The sequence below is a fragment of the Suricata suricatta genome, chromosome X (assembly GCF_006229205.1).
Source record: "Suricata suricatta isolate VVHF042 chromosome X, meerkat_22Aug2017_6uvM2_HiC, whole genome shotgun sequence".
NCBI lineage: Eukaryota > Metazoa > Chordata > Mammalia > Carnivora > Herpestidae > Suricata > Suricata suricatta.
In genome coordinates, this window is record NC_043717.1 from 74887085 (window position 1) to 74903314 (window position 16230).

The 16230-nt window shown below is 40.9% G+C and overlaps 1 protein-coding gene across 8 annotated transcripts in view; it reads left to right on the forward strand.

Moving 5' to 3' along the window:
• The window catches only part of TMEM164 (transmembrane protein 164), a 171383-nt gene that overhangs the window by 70596 nt on the left and 84557 nt on the right, over positions 1 to 16230 (forward strand). The window contains exon 1 of one of the 8 annotated variants that reach the window (XM_029930674.1): positions 11400 to 11836. The exons of 6 other annotated variants lie outside the window; for them this stretch is intronic. The gene's annotated coding sequence lies outside the window, so the exon portion shown is untranslated. Of the gene's footprint in view, positions 1 to 11399; positions 11837 to 13723; positions 13749 to 16230 lie in introns of those variants that run through there. One more of the 8 variants, XM_029930675.1, reaches the window with a different exon arrangement.

Genomic DNA, 16230 nt, shown 5'->3' on the forward strand with positions numbered 1-16230 from the left:
AATGTTTTGCTGTTGTTCATTGATTGTTTTACAAAACTAGAATCTTCTATATACTGTAATACATCTTTTTCACTCAGTAATATCTCATAGGAATCTATCAAAGTTTATTGGTATACCTTATTCTTTTACAAAGCTGTCAAATATTTCATGGATACACAACTTATGTAGCCATTCTTCTTCTTTTTTTTAAGATTTTATTTTTAAGTAATCTCTACAACTACCATGGGCTGGAACCTACAATCCCAAAATTAAGAGATGCATGCCTAGCCAGCCAGGCACGTGTAGCCATTCTTCTGTTAATGAATGTTTACATTTGTTCTTTCCAGGTTGCTGCCACTATAATCAATGCTGAAATCAACATCATTGTGCTCGTGCACTTATATACTGATGCTTTTAAGTTATATTCACACACACACACATGAATGTTTACAAATAAATGTATTTATTTCTGTTAATAGACCTTTCCATTCTGATATACAAAAACAGGCTTTTATAATTCACTTCTCCCTTTTATATGTAAAACATATTTTCTTCGTATCTGTACCAGCATAGGTATTACAACTCTTTTATCATTTTGACAACTTAATGGACATGTTTCCTTGGATACTAATGAATTTCAGTATTATCTCATATTTTTTTAATCCAATTAAATTTGCTCTTTGTCTGTTCATATTATCTGCCCATCTTTTATGGGTTGTTTAGATTTTTCATTGTTTGTAAGACTTCTTTTTATATTTTGAATATTGGCCCTTTGTCTGTCGGCATCATTATAGATACCTTTTCCAGATCTGTATGTACTGAGTTGGCTGATAGGATGTTTTTCTATGTGATTTTTTATATTTTTTCATATTTAAATATTATTGTAGCTTATGGATTCCCAGTCTTGGTTAAGATGATTTTCTCGAAGATGGCTAGTTAGTTGTACTGGTATGATATATTACACAATCCCTACTTTCCTCTGTGGACTGAACTACCATTTTTGTTACCTCTTAAACTTTTCATATACAAGGATCCATTCATGGATTCTTTATTGTTTCATCTGGATGTCTACTCAAATCATGTTTATTTGATTACTTAAATGATTTTGCTGATTTGTTAGTGTAAAAAAATATTTTTTCTTGGCTATTCATTGGCATTTTTATCTTACATGTAAATTTTAAGATCATTTTTATTCGACCCTCCCTATCAGCCCTATTTAGATTCTAATTAGAATTGCATTAAACGTATATTTCAGTTTTGTGAGAATTGATACGTGAAAATTATGTAGCTCTTTTCATATTTCTTTCCATCTGTTCAGATCTCATTTTATGACTTTCTTCATACATTTATTCCTAAAGAATTAATAGCTTTTCTGTCCCTGATGACTTGAAGAATGTTCTCCTTTCCATTCTTAACTGCTTCTTGTTAGAAGAAGGTTGTTGATTTTAGCAACAGTTCTTAGATCTAGCCATCCTACCAGATTCTCCTGTTAGTTTTGATAAAATTGATTTTCATTTTATGCCGTCTCTGCAGTGGTTATACCAGCTCTTTTATTTGGTTATTGCTTTTGCTTGAAATTCAGAGTTAAGAAAAATGGTGTTGGTGGGCCGCTGTGTGTAAAACTGATCTTTTTAAAAAAATTTTTAATGCTTATTTTATTCTTGAGAAAGAGACAGACAGAGACAGAGTGTGAGCAGGGTAGGGGCAGAAAGAGAGGGCGACAGAGTCTGAGGCAGGCTTCAGCCTCTGAGTTGTCAGCACAGAGCCCAATGCGAGGCTCGAACTCATAAACCACAAGATTGTGACGAACCGCAAGATCATGACCTGAGCCGAAGTTGGCTGCTTAACTGACTGAGCCACCCATGCACCCCTGTAAAATTGGTCTTAAATGGAGATGTTTTCTGTGTTTCTCCCTGTTTGCTGTTAGTGTATGTTAGTCTATTGCATGTGAATGCTGCATTAACTTACAGGTTTTCCAAGTAAACAGTTCTGCATTTTATCAAATGCTTTTTCTTGTAATTTTTAAATTCATTATTATTATATTTTTGTTATTTTTTCATATTTATTTTTGAGAGAGAGAATGGGCAAGAGAGAGAGAGCATGAGAACGTGTGAATGGGAGGGGGCAGAGAGAGAGGGAGACACAGAATCTGAAGCAGACTCCAGGCTCCCAGCTGTCAGTACAGAGCCGGACATGGGGCTCGAACACATGAACTATGAGATCATAACCTGAACTGAAGTCAGATGCTTAACTGACTGAGCCACCCAGTTTCCCCTCTTATATTTTTTAAATGTTTATTTGTTTTTGAGAGAGAGAAAGAGAGAGCACTTGTGTGTGCATGGCTGCAAGTGGGGAAGGGTCAGAGAGAGAAGGATACAGAGGATCCAAAGTGGGCTCTGTGCTAACAGTGCAACTCACACGAACCGTACAGATCATGACCTGAGCTGAAGTCAGATGCTCAACCAACTGAGCCACCCAGGTGCCCCTCAGATGCTTTTTCTATACCTGTTGAGTATGGTTTTTTTTTCCATTTAAGTTTTTGGTACAGAGACCTACTGTTCATAAATTTTCTGGTTTTGAACTACTCTTATATGCTGAAGTAAGTCCTGCTGCACATATTATATTATTTTGCTACATTGCTGAATTTAATTTGTCAATTCTTTATTTACTATTTTTATTTTATTTTATTATTTATTTTTGAGACAGAGAGCATGAGCAAAGGAAGGGCAGAGAGAGAGGGAGACACAGAATCTGAAGCAGGCTTCAGGCTCTAAGCTGTCAGCAGAGCCCCATATGGCATTTGAACTCATGAACTATGAGATCGTGACCTGAGTTGAAGTCACACACTTGACTGAGCCACCCAGCCACCCCTTCTGTTGCCCTTTATAGCCACAGTCAGTACTCTCCCACCTGTACCTGTCGCTGACCCCTGACCACTAATCTGTTCTCCATGTCCAAATGTTTGTTATTTTAAGAATACTATATTATCTTTGGGATTGACTTTTTTTTCACTTTTAATTCCTTGCAGATCCATCCAAGTTTTTATCATGCACATAGTTTTTCTTGGGTGCATATTATTTTCTTGGGTGCATATTCCATGTGTGGAAATACTACTACATGCAGTGTGAAGTTAAAAATCAGTATTTTGGAAAATAGTTCTTTTTCAAATTTTGTTTTAATGTTTATTTCTGAGAGAGAGAAAGCGAAAGAGAGAGAGAGAGCGAGAGCGAGAGCGAGAGCGAGAGAGAGAGAGAGAGAACGAGCAGGTGAGGGGGGGAGAGAGGGAGACACAGAATCCAAAGCAGGCTCCAGCCTCCACACTGTCAGCACAGAGCCCCACAAGGGTTTCAAACCCACGAACTGCGAGATCATGACCTAAGTTGAAGTCGGATACTTAACTGACTGAGCCACCTAGGCACCCCAGTAGTTCTTTTTGAACAAAAAAGTTTATTTATTTTTGAGAAAGAGCACAAGTTGGGGAGGGCAGAGAGACAGACAGACAGACACACAGACAGACACACAGAGTCCAAAGCAGGCTCCAGGCTCTGAGCTGTCAGCACAGAGCCCCATGTGGGGCTCGAACCTACTGACAGTGAGATCATGACCTCAGCCACAGTCAGATGCTTAACTGACTGAGCCTCCCAGCCACCCAGGCGCCCCTGGGAAATAATTCTTAATAACTCCACCTTACATTAGAATAGATTATTACTGTTTGCAAAGAACTTCATCTTAAACAATCTCATGTAATCCTTCCCATAATGTTGTGAGATAGGGACTATGTTATTCACACTACAAGTCAAGCAGTTGTGGCCAAGAGATCTTAGATAGCATGGCTGACATTACAGAGTGCAAAACCAGGATTCTCCTTCTTCCTTTCCTGCTAATGCTCATAATCAGGCTTACCATGTGCTTAGGAACGGTGGGAAACACTTAGCATGGATTATCTCATTTAATGCTTCCAGCAAAACTTTGTGGGTGGTACAAATAGCATCCCCAGTTACATCAAGAAAACAGAGGCTCAGGAAGTTGAAGTGACTTAAGTGGGCATATAAGCGGTATAGGTGGGATTTGATCCAATGTGTCCCTGACTCAAGCACCAGGCTTTTCATCACTGCTGTATGTTGCTTAAGTGAATATTTTCAGCTATCCTATTATTATTAAAGGAGTTAAAACCATGAAAGCATCCTAGTTAAAATCCCACAAATCTCCGTGGACGCAGAAGGGGATCATTGTAGTCTTGATGCCAGCATGTTCTGTAGGTTTCATTGACTAGCACTATATACCCAACTCTTGTTTTTTTGTATTGGCCCTTGGCTTTGCCAGCGAAGCATGAGTTTGTCCGCTTCCCAGCTAAGCAAGGGCTGGTATGTTCTTTCTGGAGGCATGCCCAGACACTGCAGGAAAGGGGTATGGGGTGCCCAGCAGGCTGCACGCCCCATGCTGGCCAGGGGCTGGCAATTCTCTTTGGGGTGGAGAAGGGGCAGGCTCCTCCACAGGGTTCCCATGGTGCACTTGACAAGAGGGAATGGCAGTTCCCCAGCATTCTGGCTGGGTCCCAGAGTGCTTCCTTTATGTGCCTCTCTGTGGACATGTGACTTGCTAAGTCTGCAGCTAAGGAGGCTTCCTCAGCAGAAAGCATGTATGCGGAGTCTGCAGCTGAGGTGGAAGGGGTTTCTATCTGGCTCACTACCAGGGCAGGCTCAGGCATGGAAATCTTTTGATATCCAGTATCTATTACTCCTAGAATTCCAGCCGGCAGCGTTCAGCTCCTGAAGGCTTCTTCTCTCTTCTATTCTTGGCTCCTTGTCTCCGTGGATGCTCGTATAGCAGCAACCAGCCTCACTTGCTGTGTTGTATGTATACTTGCAGCACTGTTCTGAGTCTCTTTGAATCTGAGCCATTTTCTTTTTACTCGTTTGGCTGTTGTGAGTGGTTCTTCCCTGGAGAGCCATATCCCAGTACCTTCAGTATCCAAGCCATGGAATTCTCCCTCTCACTCAGGTTTGAGGAAAACCGCTATATTGTTAGAGACCATTCTGTGCTGACAATCCTGCTACTAACTTCAAAAAAAGTTACCTGCCTCAATGACCTTTATCGTGCATCCACAGTCCCATAATATGAACCAACCTGCCTGACAGGTTCTTATTAATTAATTCATCAATCTCTCTCCAAACTAATTAATTAATTGAAGTGTTATTGGCATATATTTATTTTGGGTATATGGCATAGTGATACAACATATATATGATAAAATGCTCATCAGGGTAAGTGAATTAGCATCTGTCACCATACAAGGTCATTACAATATTATTGACTCTATTACGTCTGCTGGACTTGTCATCCCTGTGTCATGTATTTATTTTATAACTGCAAGTTTGTACCTTCACCCATCTTGCTGACCCCCTACCTTCCTCCACTCTGGCAACCACCAGTATGTTCTTTGTGTGTCAGTCAGTTTCTGATTTTTTCAGGTTTCTTTATGTTACTTTTTAGATTTCATATGTAAGTGAAATCATACAATAATTGTCCATTTCTGAGTTTTCACTTAGCGTAATATCCTCTAGGTCCATCTGAGTTGTCACAAGTGGCAAGATTTCATTCTTACTGATGGCTGAGTAATAGTCTCTTGTGTATCTATAGCACATCTTCTCTATCTGTTCATCTGTGAATGCGTCACGGGTTCTTCATACATAAGATCCTCTTTTGCAAACCTACAGGAGAGGGAGGGGGGTTGTGTTCCAGTGTAGCTGGGTGCTCCCCAGTTCTCCACCTCATTTCCCTGGTGACTTCTTGTTGCCTTTCTCCTTGCCCCTTTCCTCCATTTTTTCCCTTCAAATTTCATTATAGAAAATTCCAAACCTATACATATATTATCATGCCTGTTACTCACTATATATTTTAATTTGTGGATTGCCACTCTTTGTTCTCTGCCCAGTTATTGCACAGGAGTGTTGCCCTTCGCATATACATGTGGCATCCATATTAACCCTTTATCACCTTTGCAGGAAATGTTCTTACCAGATTGTCTTCTAACTTGTTGATGATGCTTTTGATGTACAGTTGACATTTGTATTGGGCACACTGATGAGTTTCCAAACTGCCTTAAGACCATGGTGATTTCTTCTGATGTTTTTATGCCCGAAAATCCCCCCCCCCAAAGATCAGATAGGGAATCTGGATTTTTAATTGTTTTAAAAAAATATCTAGCTGTCAGTTCATTTAAAATTCATTTTGTGAATAGTATGTACTAGGGATATACTTTATATTTTTCTTCAAATTGTCATTTTTTGGAGCACTGCTGAATAACTGTTTCCCTGTGGTTATTGCTGTTGCATGCTTAAATTACTTACGCATGCTAGGATTTATTTTGGGTGCTTGTTGTGCTATTCCATTGATGTCTCCATTGGGTCCTTCACCATTTTATTATTTTTAATTCTTTTATGTTTATTTATTTTTGAGAGTGAGAGACAGAGTGTAAGCAGAGGAGGGGCAGAGAGAGAGAGGGATCTGTAGAATCGGAAGCAGGCTCCTGGCTCTGAACTATCAGCACAGAGTCCGATGCGGGACTCAAACTCATGAACCATGAAATCATGACCTGAACTGAAGTCATGAGCCACCCAGATGCTCCAGGTCCTTCACCATTTTAACTCTTGTATTTGCAAGAGCTAACAGGCCAGATTTCTCTTTGGCATTGTTCATAGCCTATTACTTTACCTGTGCTTTTTTTTTCTTAGCTAGACTGAACCATTTTTTCCTTCCAAATTAACTCAGGGTGTTTTTTGTCAGATTCTCCTTCAAATTCTATTCGTTTTGATTGGAATGACTTCAAGCCTAAAATTTCATTAACATCACTATAATAAAGTCTGTCCAGATAGGAAAACACATGGTACATTAGTTCATGTAGTCAGACTTTCTTTTTCTGTTCTTTAAGGATGTGTGCATGCATATCCACCTATTTCTCACCCAAGTCATTCCGAGACAGTTCTTAGTTTGTGATGTAATTTATTATATTTTCAAAGTAGTTCCTACTGGTACATTGGAAAGATTTTGATTATACATGTTTATTTTGTATTTGACCACTGTGCTTAACTATTTTAATAGATTTTTGTTGTTTCACTTGGGTTATTTTGGAAATTAATGGTGTCAATGCCCAGACGGTAATCTTACCTCTCTTTTTATTTAAAGTTTATTTATTTATTTTGGGAGAGAGAGAGAGGGAGAGAGAGAGAGAGAGAGAGATGGAGAAGCTCAAGCAGGCTCCATGCTGTTACTGCAAAGCCCAATGTGGGATTGATCTCACGAACTGTGAGATCATGAACTGAGCTGAACTCAAAAGTCAGACCCTCAACTGACTGAGCTATGCAGATGCTCCCTTTATCTCCTTTTAAAAAACAAAACACACTCCCCCCATTTTGAAGCCTCATTGTATTGCCTCGAACTTCTAAGACACTGTTAAATAATAGTGGTGGCCACAATTCTTGCCCTGCTTCTGATTTTAATGAAAATATTTGTGGTATTTCACTGTTGCCTTAGATGGTGGTTGTTGGTTTCGATTAGATGTCCTTTATAATGTTAAGGAATTCTCTTAATTCTTAAATTACCAAGTTTTTTTTTTTTTAAATCAGGAATGTTTGCTTAATGTGGCTAATTTAGTCAGTGGTTTTTAAGAATCTGTTGAGAAGTTCAATTGGCTTTTTTCCTTTGACTTCCCCATTTGGTATATTAAATGAACAGATTTTTAAATAACATCCTTTGTTGGATTTCTAAGGTCACCTTTCCTTTTCCTCTGCATGCATGGCATCCATACTCTGAATTTGATTGCTTTTGCTCTTTGCCATCTCCAGTGTGATACTTAATTCTGCTGCTACAATCTTAATTTTTTTTCTAATTCTTCCTTGCTTTGCTAAGCTCTCTTTGCTCCCCAGTTTGTTGTCTTTCCTTCTGAAAAATTTTTTAAGTAATCTGTACTCCCAACATGGGGCTTGAACTCATGACCCCAAAATCAAGAGTTACATGCTCCAGTGACTGAGCCCGCCAGTCACCTGTTCTTCTCAGTATGTTTTATTCTGATGACATTCTAGACCTTTTTCTGGAGAGTTCATATTTTCTCCTCTTCTGCTGAGGATGCAGTTTTGTAAACTACTTCTTCTGGCTCAGAAACTAAATTCAGACTTTTTTGCTTCCTCCAAGACTTCAGAATGATATGCTCTTCTGCTGCCAGAGGCTTTTAGAGGAACCATGCTGTTTCTTGGGCATGTTTATGCATATTCAGAGGATTTGTAGGGGCGCCTGGGTGGCTCTGTTGATGAAGCGTCTGACTCTTGGTTTCAGCTCAAATTATGATCTCACAGTTTGTGAGTTTGAACTCATGCTGACAGTATGGAGCCCGCTTGGGATTTTCTGTCTCCCTCTCTGCCCCTCTCCTGCTTGCTTCATCTCCCCCTCTCTTGAATTAACATTAAAAAGCAAAGGACGATTTATTTATTTATTATTTTGCCCCAGTAGCATCTGTGGATTGCCTTTGGCTATTTTCATGTCCTCCTTGGTATTCGGTAGAACCCCTTCTCAGCTCCTCTTTTAGTGACAGGTGGATGTCCACAGCTTCTAGCCTGTTTGCCAGTGGGTAGCAGCTTCATCTAGTGGGTTCTACTGGACCTGTGTGCAATCACTTACCCCTACCACTGCATTCTTTGGTAACAACAAATGAAAAACTACTGCCTTCCACACGCATCACCCCCTGAGTTTTACTTGGGTACTCTCTTCCTCCCAAGACACAGTGTGCAAGCCCCAATGCCATCACATCAGGCCTTTGATTTCACGGAGTGGGAGAGAGCCTCCAAATGCATGTAGACCAGTTTGGGGAGCTGTCGATTTCCTTGGCAAGCCTGTAATGGAGGCATGACTATTCAGTTTGCTGGTTACTAGAACCCTTTGATTTATTTTTTTAATGTTTTTTTTTATTTATTTTTGAGGGATAGAGAGAGACAGCACGAGCAGGGGAGGTCAGAGAGAGAGGGAGATACAGAATCCGAAGCTGGCTCCAGGCTCTGAGCTGTCAGTACAGAGCCTGACACGGGGCTCTAACCCACCAATCATGAGATCATGACCTGAGCCGAAGCCGGACGCTTAACCGACTGAGCCACCCAGGCCCCCTGTTTTTTTTTTCAATGTTTTATTTATTTTTGAGAGAGAGGGATAGCATGAGAAGGAGAGGGACAGAGAGAGTGGGAGACACAGAATCTGAAGACAGGCTCCGGACTCTGAGCCTGATGTAGGTCTTAAACCCACAAACAGTGAGATTATGACCAGAGCCTAAGTCGTATGCTTAACTGACTAAGCTACCTCGGCACCCCAACTCTTTGATTTCTAAGCCATGAGGCCAACAGTGGCAAGACTCAGTGTCTTCCTATTTTGTTTCAGGCTTTTGCTGCATGCATTGGCTACAGATTTTTTTTTTCTCATTTTGGTACTTGTCTTATCATTAGTAGAGATTTCTTCCAGATTCTCATAATGGGATGACTGTCAGGCTAATTTTTCAGTGATTTGGGGTCTTTTCTCTTTTTTCTGTCTTAGGAATTTTAGTGGAAAGCTGGACGAGGCTATGTTACTGGCTATTAGAGCAGAGGTTGGCAATCTTTTTCTGTAATGGGCCAGATAAATATTTTGAATATTGTGGTCCATATGACCTGTGTTTTAACTATGTAACTTTTAATAGCAGGAAAGCAGCATAGACAATTCCCTAAGTGAGTGGGTTTGGCTGTGTTCCATTAAAACTTTATTTACAAAAAATAGGACAACCAGCTGAAAACAGTCTGGAGCTAGATGGAGGTGATAGTTGTATAACAATGTGAACGTATATAATGTCATTAAACTGTATACTTAAAAATGGTTAAGATGGTAGGGCACCTGGCTAGTCCAACTCTTGATTTTGGGTCATGTTATGATCTAAGGGATCATGGGTTCGAGCCAAATGTCAGCCTTTGCACTAACAGTGCAGAGCCTGCTTGGGATTCTCTCTCTGCCTCTTCCTGACTCACACTTGGTCTCTCAAAATAAATCAATAAACTTAAAAAATGGTTAAAAGGTAAATTTTATGATATGTATATTTTACCACATCCTCCAAAAAACCCACACATAACAAGATGACCCTACTTTGGCTGACCTTGAGTTTAGAGCAATTAAATCTAGTACAGAGGGGTGCCTGGGTGGCTCATTCAGTTAAGTGTCTTGACTTCAGCTCAGGTCATGATCTCTCAGTTTGTGGTTCAAACCCTACATCTGTCTGTGTGCCGACAGCTCAGAGACTGGAACCTGCTTTGGATTCTGTGTCTCCATTTCTGTCTCTTCCCTGCTTGTGTACTTGTTCGTTCTTTCTCTCTCTCTCTCTCAAATAAATAAATAAATAAATAAATAAATAAATAAACATTAAAAAATCTTTAAAAAATTAAATGTGTCCAGTAGGACAGTGACATTGTTTAGGAATACCTTAGTGAGTGGGTCAGGGTTCTGGGAAACTGCATTTCGTCCTGGTGACATCATCCTATGGTCTTTAGGGATAGAGAGACAAAGAGTTCATAGTCACGCTTTTTGGCATAAGGCTCAGACCAGGGATTTTCTCCTCCCGAGGCAACGTAAAAGCCAGCCAGTTCCTTCTTGGTAAGACTGGCGATGCTTCCTGTAGATGATGTGGTCTCTTCCCAGGGCTGGAAGATCCTAGCTTTTTGGTTATTAACCATAGCAGACTCACAGGATAAAGAAAAAAAAAGGAACAGCCACTGGTCGGAGTCTGCTGTTTCTGCATCTCTTTGCCAAGATTCCTGTGCCATCAGAATTCACTTGTCAGCTAGAGGCCTGAACCCTTCGCATCAGAAACAATGCTGATCTCAAGACCCAAGCCACTTTTTTTCTGACAGTGGTGTGGAGAGGATATTCCTGCTTGGTCCCCCTCAGCCTGACCAAGATGTTGAAAGAGCCCTAGGTCCAACCAGGGTCTTCCATCTGCTCTGGAGATCAGGTCTCTGGTGTGTTTAATGTTGTTCTTGGAGCAGAGTTAGCAAATCAAGGTCCATGTATATTACCTCTCCCCTGCCCACCAAGACCATCATGCAGTGGTTTGGAGTTTCCTGGTCTCTGTGTTATCCTGGCTGAAGGAGGGTGTTGTCACCACGTGGTGGCATGCACTCAACTCCCGGTTCCGTGTTTCCATGGATCCCAGCATCACAGAGCGCTCTTGAGTGCAGTCAGTCTCCTAAGTTTTCAGCTTACTCGTTGGCATCCTGGCTGCTGTGCTTTTGTTTTTGTTATTTTTTTAAGAGGGTGAAATTCTTGCTTTCCCGAGGGACTGGAAGCCTCTCAGGGAATCCAGCCTTTTGGAACTCTCCTCTGTCTGAGCTGGGGTATTTTGAAGAACCAAATGAAGGAAAAGGGAGTGGCTGTTAAGATTTCTCTGCTTTGGGTTGTGATCAGACAGCAGAGCTGTCTACGAGCACCCACGGCTTAACGCGCCTGATTATCCAAGTGTGTGCCGCCAGGGCTGGGGGGGCCTCAGAGCGTGAGTAAGACTGCCCCATAAAAGAAGTACACAGCAGAGAGCTAGCTCACATCTTCCTCCTCAGGAAGTGTACAGTGGCCCTTCGCCCACCCCCACTGCCGCTGAAACCCTTAAGTCTGCTCATTGTCATGTCCACATGGAGAGGAGTGAATGTGTGATACAAGTGGGATTATTTGGTCATAAGTATCTGCTGACTCAGTCTGGAGAGGATTTTGAAGGAGAAGAGATGAAATTTCATCCGTGCTGCTGAGAGCAAGGGGCGCGTTGCTGGCTGGAGGGAGGACCATAGGCCGGGTACGAGTCAAGGTAGGTGAGGGAAGCGCGGGGCTGGGTGAGGGGAATGAGGACAGCCTGACATGTGATCCTGGCTTTGTGGGAATGATGCCCTGTTGGCCTTTGGCCACGTGATCTTACATGTATCAGTAGCCCTGTGACCTTTTCTTTTTCTAGATCCGTCTGTATTGTACTTTCAGATTTTTAAACAGCAGGACTTCGAGCAGGGAGACTTCGATTGCTAGGACTGTCCTGAGTTAAGGAGGTGGGCTCAGGCTGAACTTCTTGTGTCTTAAGGTCTCAGAATGGCTGTACCATCTCAGCAGCCCCTTTTTGCAGTGCTCAATGGATCAGCCGCTCTGGGATCCAAAAGAGAGCACTCTTTTGGAACCTTTATCTCAGACGTAGCTGCATTTTGGCTTAGCTTTGAACTCATTACTGGAAAGGGTGTTTGGGAGACTGTTTCTGACTTGAGCAGCTTTATTGAGACTGTTCTTGGCAAGAGAGTGAAAGCCCTACACATGAATGCTGCAGATTCAAAAGGGAGGGACACCAGGAACCTATCAAATCTATAGTAAGTAGCAATTCAAGGTGACCAGTTTCTTGTCCTACACAGAACGCTGCTGCTCCGGTGTCTGCTTTCCAAGGAGCCATTAACTATCAGCTTGCTGCCTTGCATCCATATGTATTCTTTCTTTAAAGAAATTTTTAAAATTAAGTTTATTTTAGAGAGAGAGAATGCGCACATGAGAGCAAGCAACTGGGGGAAGGGCAGAGAGGGGGAGACAGAATCCAAAGCAGGCTCCAGGCTCTGGCCTCGAACCCATAAACCGTGAGATCATGTCCTGAGCTGAAGTCGGATGCTTAACCTACTGAGCCACCCAGGCACTGCAATGCATATTCCTTCTGAATGCTTGTAAGGGGAAAGATGCCTTTGGGCTGTTCATAGGCCGCCTCCTCTTGGGTACACACCAGAAGCTGCCTTCCTCCCCACATATACATATTAAATTTTGTTCTCTCTTGGGACCTTTGTTGCTGTCCTGGCCCATATTTTCTGATTTTGTTTCATTGCCCCAAACAAATCCTCTCCTGGAAATCTCTCTGGAAGTTTCTGGAGTGGGGACTGCTTTTATTTTATTTCATTTTTTTATCTTCTGGGGCAGCCTCGTCTTTAAACATGTGTTTGGATGTATATCACCTCCTGGTAAAAGTAATGCTGAAGATGCAGATAACATTTTGCATCCAGGAAAACATGGAAGGCATTATTCATCAGAAGAATGGGGACTGATCATTTTGGGCCTCTTTTTACTTTGTCAGCTTACCCAGTCCTTATGGAAGCTAAGATGGGTATCTTCTGTGCTATATATTGGGCACAAGCAATTCCAGGAAAAAACGAAAAAAAGCAGTACAGCAGAACAGATAAGGTTGGGACAAGATCTGTAGGCACTGTGAAGTAGGTAATGAAGAGATAGAAATACTTTATTCTTATAAAAGTAATCCATGATCACTGAAAGAAAAGCGTCACATGTTACAGAAAGCAATAATGTAGAAAATGAGAGTACCTGATGATTCCTTGGTTAATATGTTGGTATTATGTCCTACCCATGCTCTGTGAGAACATACCCATTTTTTAAAAAACAAATTTGGGGTTACTCTAGGTCTCTCCACAGATTAGATTTGTAATATACTCAGAGTTAATATACCATGATTGTTTCCCCATGTCACTGTGTATTCTTTTTTTTTTAAACCTTATTTATTTTGAGAGAGAGAATGAGTATGAGTTGGGGAGGGGCCGAGAGAGAGGAAGAGACAGAATCCCAAGCAGGCTCCGAGCTGTCAACGCATAGCCTCACTTGAGGCTCAAACTCAAGAAACCATGAGATCATGACTTGAGCCGAAATCAAGAGTTGGATGCTTAACTGACTGAGCCACCCAGGCACCCCAGGTATTCTTCTGATATGATTTCTAATGACTGCATGGTATTTGATATTTGATCATTTGGATGAACATAATATGATACATTTAAACAGTGCCCTGTTATGGAAACCAATTTGACAATAAACTATTATAAAAAAAAATAAACAGTGCCCTGTTATTCGACATTTGGTTTGAGGGATAATGTTTTAAAGGAACCTTAAGCAGTGCAGTGGAAGTAGATGGCTTAGGTTATATAGTTGTGGTTTGGCCACTTCTTGAGGCTTAAAGTCTCAGCCTTCATTTCCTCATTTGTAAAAGAATGCTGTGAAAAGTAACTGCTTCCTTGAGCGGTGGTAACAATTAGAAGAGCTGCTCCGTGTTAATTACTTAGCACCAATCCTATCATGGACTCAGTAATCAGTAAATCCTTTGGCTTGCTGCTTCACCTCTTGTTTACTTACCTCACTGTTAGAATTAGGGTCCCAGTGAATGAAAATTGTTTGGGTTCTGATAAGCAGAATTTGAGAATGAAAACTGTTTTCAGAAAAGTAGCCCCTTTTATTAGTTGAGTGCCTTCCACATAGGGGCTTTGGCCAACATTCTGGACTTCACAGGAAAAAATGTTCTGTACCCTCTGCAGTTGTGTGGCCCCATTTGGTCCGGAGGAAGCTGTTGGGAACCACCAGTTAAAACCAGTACTGTATTCTATGTTTAATACTTTATAAAGTATTCTATCTTTGTGTGCATCAGGCAAAGTCAGCCAAGGCTTCTTAGACTACCTTATTTTTCTTGTTTTTTGTTTAATTTTCCAAGTTTTTTTTTTCTGAAAAAAATTCAAACATGGAAAAGTGAACAAGGCAGTACACTGAATACTTGTATGCTCTCTACCTAGATGCAGCAATTTTTGTCATGTGTTCTGATACATCAGTTAAAACAATGAAAGATCCTGACCGCATTTTCTGCGACATATGACAGGGCTGTGGTGCAGAGCCTCACTCAGTGGGCAGAAAGTGTCCACTCTCAGCCCACGGGCCGATAGAAAAAGCGGGTCAGAGTGGAAGGACCCTGGGCTCTGAGAGAGTGGAAACAGATCTGTTTGTATAAGACAAATTATGTAAAGTAAATCTCAACACAGTTTCTGGCTGAAGGGAAAAGAGTAGATCCAGATGTCCATGAACATGGCAATGTATAGAATGACTTTTGATATGCAATTGAAAATATATAATGGTGAGATACATGAAGCAGAGCTACGTGTAACAGTATGGATAGGAAGAAGCAGCTGTGGTGAGGGGTGCCTGGGTGTCTCAGTGGGTTAAGCGTCTGACTTTTGATTTCGGTTCAGTAAGATCGCACCTTGTGTTGGGCTCCACTCTGAAAGCATAGAGCCTACTTGGGATTCTCCTCTTTCTCTCCCTGTCTCTGTCCTGTCTCTCTCTCTCTCTCTCTCTCTCTCTCTCTCTCTCTCAAAGAGGGACAAAGGGAAAGAGAATCTTAAGTAGGCTCCACTCCCAGTGCAGAGCCTGCTACTGGTCTCCATCTCACAACCATGAGATTACCTGAGCCAAAAGCAAAAGCCTGACTCTTAACAAATGGAGCCACCCAGGGGCCTCTCATATATTTTCAAATTTAATTATCATACCTTAAAGTTGAGTTTCTGGTGTACAGTTCTATAAGTTTTTTTCACTATATTTGTCTGCGTTTATATTATATATATTTTGCGTATCTATCTATAGTATATATATAAAATATATATTTGTATATTATATATGCATATATAAAATATATAAATACATGCCTAAGTATATATATATATATATATATATATAACATCTTAACCATATTTTAGTATACAGTTCAGTGGTATTAAGGACATTCAGTGTTATATAACCCTCATCACCATCCATGTCCAGAACTCTTTCCTCCTGCAAAAACTGAAATTCTGTATCCACTGAGCACTAACTCCCATTCCCTCTCCCCTCCAGCCCTGGCCACCATCATTCTACATTCTGTCTCTGTGATTTTTGACTATTCTGGGTAGGTGATTCATGTAAATGAAATCCTACAGTATTTGTCTTTGTGAGACTGGCTTATTTCACTTAACACTATGTCCCCAAAGTTCATTCGTGTTGTAGCCTGTGTCAGAATTTCCTTCCTTTTTAAGACAGAATAATATTCCATTGTATGTGCATATCACATCTTGTTTATACATTCATCTGTAGATGGGACGCTTGGGTTGCTCCCACTTCTTAGCTATTTTAAATAATGCCGCTATATAACAGGTGCACAAACCATCATTTAGAGACCCTGCTTTCAGTTCTTTTGGGTATCTACCCAGAAATGGAATTGCTGGATCATATGGTGATTTTATTTTATTTTTTTTTTAAGAACTGCTGAACTTCTTTACACAGCTGCTGTATTGTTTTACATTCCCAGCAATGGCATACATGGTTTCCAATTTTTCCACCTCTTTGCCAACATTTGTTTTCTGTGGGTGTTTTTTTGATAGCAGG